Source organism: Miscanthus floridulus, chromosome 14 (genome assembly GCF_019320115.1).
Source record: "Miscanthus floridulus cultivar M001 chromosome 14, ASM1932011v1, whole genome shotgun sequence".
Lineage (NCBI taxonomy): Eukaryota > Viridiplantae > Streptophyta > Magnoliopsida > Poales > Poaceae > Miscanthus > Miscanthus floridulus.
In genome coordinates, this window is record NC_089593.1 from 30,995,068 (window position 1) to 30,999,846 (window position 4,779).

At 46.5% G+C, this 4,779-nt stretch overlaps 2 pseudogenes; both read right to left on the reverse strand.

The window, feature by feature from the left end:
- Positions 1 to 435: 435 nt before the first annotated feature.
- On the reverse strand, positions 436 to 2,298 carry LOC136503291 (uncharacterized; annotated as a pseudogene).
- A 4-nt stretch (positions 2,299 to 2,302) lies between these two features.
- LOC136503292 (uncharacterized) lies at positions 2,303 to 3,600 on the reverse strand (annotated as a pseudogene).
- Positions 3,601 to 4,779: the final 1,179 nt, after the last annotated feature.

Below are 4,779 nucleotides of genomic sequence, written 5' to 3' on the forward strand. Positions count from 1 at the left end.
GTTCCAACAGAGGGTGCCTCTGTAGGGGCGGTTTCCTAACCGCCCCTGCAGTGCCCTCTGTAGGGGCGGCTGGTGTTTTCAGCCGCCCCTACAGTTCCCTCTGTAAGGGCGGCTGGTAATATAAGCCGCCCCTGTAGTGGACTTCTGTAAGGGCGGCTGTATCACCAGCCGCCCCTGCTGTGTGTATTTGTAAGGGCGGTTCAATCAAGAACCGCCCCTACAGTGAATTTTTCAGCAAAAAAAATAATAATTCAAATTCAAATCTGATCGCCGCAAATATACATATATACATCCACAAACACAAGACCATCATCACAAATCATAATTCACAAAAGTCAATCATTACAACATAGTCCATTATGAAGTCCATCATTATAACAAAGTCCAAACCGTTCCAAAGTCTGATCCAAATCATACCACAAGTCCACATTGTCATCAACGACCTAGGGCTAACCTATCAGTCTCCCGAAGGTGTTGATACAGAGGATTACTACCTAAGTCGGAAAGAAGATGATGGTAAGTGCCTTTATGATACACAATCTGGTCCATTATAAAGTTGCAAAGGTCGCCGACCATCTCTAAGAGCTCGTCATCCTTGTATGGGTTCCTTCTCGTGTCTTTATCTTTCTCCAACTACAAGAGAACAAGTTTAGGTTTACTATATCACAACATATGCGAACTTTTCATACTACGAGCGAAGATGTTCAAACTTACCAGATTGGGGTTTCTGTTGTAGCCACCGATGGTACTCATCATAATACATGTGTAGTATCCATAATGTAGACTCCCAGGCTTCTGCTTGGGGCACTGTGTGTTTTGCATATGGAGATGTTAAGTAATGCTATTGACAGACACGTAATATATGGAGTACCAAAGTAAATGACACTTACCGCACATAGAGTTTTGACATACAACCTTTTCTTCCTATTTGGATGATGCCTCCCCTTATGTTCCTGGACATAGTGCTTGAATGCCCTGTTCCAATGGTTTTAGCAAATGCAACTTGTTAGTATCCCACATTGAACCTTACAAGTATATATACAAACATAGTAGCTAAAATGAGGATTGTCAATATGTATACGTCTTGACAATCGTTATGAAGTCTTTGTATGTCTCGACTGGGAAATCCACTGAATCAAAGACCCATGCCATGCTATGTGAGACCCAGACGCCTATGCAAATCCAGTGATCGCTGCATGAATTTAGTCATAGAAGGAACACATAAGCTCTTTTGCATCGAACAAAGTAATTTGAACAAAGCTAATTATATAGTCGAACTTACTTGAAGTGGTATGGTATCCATATATCATCGTGTTGTTGGAGATTTTTAAAACATAGGGCAATGTATGCCGCAACCTTGAGGGACTCTTCCAATATTTTCTTGTTCCTGGTGTCCTCTTTCTTCTTAAGTGTCTTTCCAGCTCCTAGTTCTTTGCAATCTAGTTTCCACTCTTTAGGGTAATTAAAATTTGTTGATGCTATAGGTGAAGGGTCTATATACCCGTGTTTCAGAGCTGGCCTCTTTTTCACAAAGTCCGCTTGCATTCTACAAATCACAACGCGGGTTAGTTACAACAAAATTAAAAGATTACATTCATATCATATCGAGAGGGCAAGGACTTACAGGCACCATATGTGAATCAGATTCATTTACATTCGTCCGAGGTGGAAGCATGCCTGGATATCCTTAAACTCAACGGCAATTTGCCCACCTGGGGCTCCAAATGTGCCGGCAAGGATCTATGCTTGTAAGATTTATAGTTCTGTTATCTGAGCACGCAAGTACCAATCGTGGAACTTTCTCATTCCACATGGCAAGCACTGTAGGACTCGGTTTGGTAGGAAGTTCTTGCCTTTTTCATATTTATCCGGGCAATCATCTGACCATTTGAGGTTATCAACAGCTGGATACTTGTTAAACCCTTTGTGCAGTTTGCTAGTGGTGCCCTCCTCAGTGGTGCCCTCCTCAGAAGCTGGTGCTCTGAATTCTTTTACTTGGTTCTTAGGCTTGAACTAGTCATGAGCCATCCACTTGTGCACCGATGAGACATCATTAATGCCCACATACGATGGCCTTATCTTGATTGGGATTTTGTTTCGAGCTTCCCATTCGGGCATGTCCTTGTCAACTTGTGCATCACCTGCTCCAGGGGCCACTTGGTCTTCACGTATCGGCTATTCATGAGGCAATTGCTGTTCATGAGACACTTGTTGTTCATGTATTGGCTACGCTTGTTGATAAGAATGTTGCATCTCATCATGCCTTTGCTTGGTACGAGCTGGAGAAGGACGTGGCATGTCATCATGCCCATGCTCGATACGAGGTGGAGAAGGATGTGGCATGTCATCATGCCATTGCTCTGTACGAGGTGGAGAAGTCTCTAGCGTGTGGTGGTCATGGTCATGGGCCGGTGAGTATACCTCCCTGTCCTCGATGGGTCGCTCCCGAGGATGAACTTCAGTCGGAGTTGGCGAAGACTCGGTCAATACAATATCCCGTCTATGCCAGAGGATGAACTGGTTCATGATGTCTCTGAGTAACACGAGCCCCTCGGGAGTAGGGTGTTCTATCTTCCAAGTCATGAACTCGGGCTTCACGGTATGCACCTCGACCCGAGTGTAATCCTACGGGATGTCCCTATTGTGCCACGTGCTGCCCGGAGGATGTGCCACGCCCGTTGCCACCTCAATGATCACGTTTTGCCTGCCCATCGGAACCACCAATTTACAACTGGTTGGCGCCTGTATGCGATCGATGGGGGTTCCGGTTGCATTGGAACCTTGACTGCTGGGAACATCCAGAGGGCTGCCAACTACCACCAGTTCTCTGGGCGGCCCCATTGGTGTCTGTGGCTCCATCATAGATAGTCCTTTCTCCACCAACATCTTTTCAACTAGAGCCTTCACTTGGCGCTCAAGATTAGACTCTCGGTCTCTGCCATGTTTCTTATACATGTGCCTCTCCTCTACGAATCCGTGCTTCTAGGACATCCTCTTCCCTAGCCCCCTGGTGCGTCCTGTGTGCTCGGGGTTTCCCAAGGCAACGGTAAGCTTGTCCCTCTCTCTGGAAGGGATGAATGCGCCCTTCTCCTTGTCTTCAGCAAGTTTCAGTATTTTTGATACTACCTCTCCGGTCTCCGGCTTAGCAAACTTGAGGCTACTACCGGATGAATCAACACTCCTCGCGTATATCCACTGTTTAAGGCGTGGCTTCAACTTTGGCACTTCCGTATTCCCGGTAGCTTCGGCCTCTGCGTCCATCTTCCTAAAGACCTCTTGCTTGCCAGCGTAGCCACCGGGGCCTAGACGAGGGTAGTGTTGGTTCTTCTTCGCCTGCTCGCTGTTACGGGCACTGGGGGACAATGATGCCTCTGAAGTCTTCTCAGCCACGAGCTCCTCCCATTGACTAGGAGTTATGTTGCCATACTTGTGGAAAGGAGTTAACTTCTGTTGGATAAAGTTCTTGTTCAGATCTGACCGCCAACGTCGGAAGCTCTGCCCCATTATCTTAAAAGCATTTTGTTGTACCAACTCGTGCGTTCCCTCCGGAAACCTGAAGTTCTGCTTCAGCTTCTCCCATAGATCTACCTTTTGTCTCATAGGTACAAGATTCCAGCTACGGATAGCTGGGTTCAACTTATCTCTAACTACAAACCCGATGTGATTACGGAATTTCGCCCTGTATGTATATGGCTCAAGGATCTACCCGTCTGGTTCGACCTCCGTTATCACATAGCATGCCTTGTCGTGATATTGGTTTGGCTTTCTAACCCCCCCCCCTCGTTTCCTCTTTGGCTGGGCAGTCTCAGTCGTGGTTGTGTCCTGAGGTTGTGGAGCGGAGGCCTCATTGTGAGTACCTATGGCTCCTTCCTCTGATCTCCTTTACCCCGCTACGTATTGTCCGGCAAGACGAGCCAGAGGCCGACGTCGTCTTTTCAGAGGTTAAGTAGGGACGACCTGTGTATCCGACAGGTCAAAAGTGTTAGCAGAGGTAACATAAAGCCATAGCATTAGCCAAATTTACAAGCTACTAAGGCTTTATCCGTACCTCGTCGTTCGGATCAAAATCCTTGTCCAACTCGTCCTCCGTTGGCCTCCGTCTGGGTTCTTGTGGGAAAGGATCCTCGGGACTTACATATCCCCCTGATGAGGTGTCGTCATCATCATCCCCTTCTTCGGCTTGGGCATCCTCTCCGCCTTCTCTTCCCTAGGCTCCCCCCACTAGATCCTCATCATCGACAAGGTCCTCCTGAGTAAGCATCACTTCTAGACCTTTTTCTAACTCATTATCGAACTGCTCCTGAGTAAGCTGGTCATCTAGTTCTTGCTCTCCATGGGATGGCTGCTCATCATTCATGGGGCATCAGGATGCACTCTTTGATGTTCGCGACATTTCGTGCCTTGTTCTAAGAGATACAAGAAAAAAAAGTAGTATAAGTAGTAGAAGTAGTAGTACTAGTGGTACAAGTAGTAGTACTAGTAGTACTAGTAGTAGTAGTACTTGTAGTAGTACTAGTAGTAGTAGTACTTGTAGTAGTAGTACTTGTAGTAGTACTAGTAGTAGTAGCAGCAGCAGCACTTGGTGAAGAGACAGAGATGCTTGTCACAAGGGACCTTAATCTCACCCACTCACAATATATGCCACTGACACATTCCAGCACACACAGTTAAGAATACACATGTACTATACGTGTACTGGCATGCATGGAATAATAACTACAAACGAGGTGCGCCCACTGCAGCTCTACTGCACGCGTCCATCTTATGATGCGTATATGG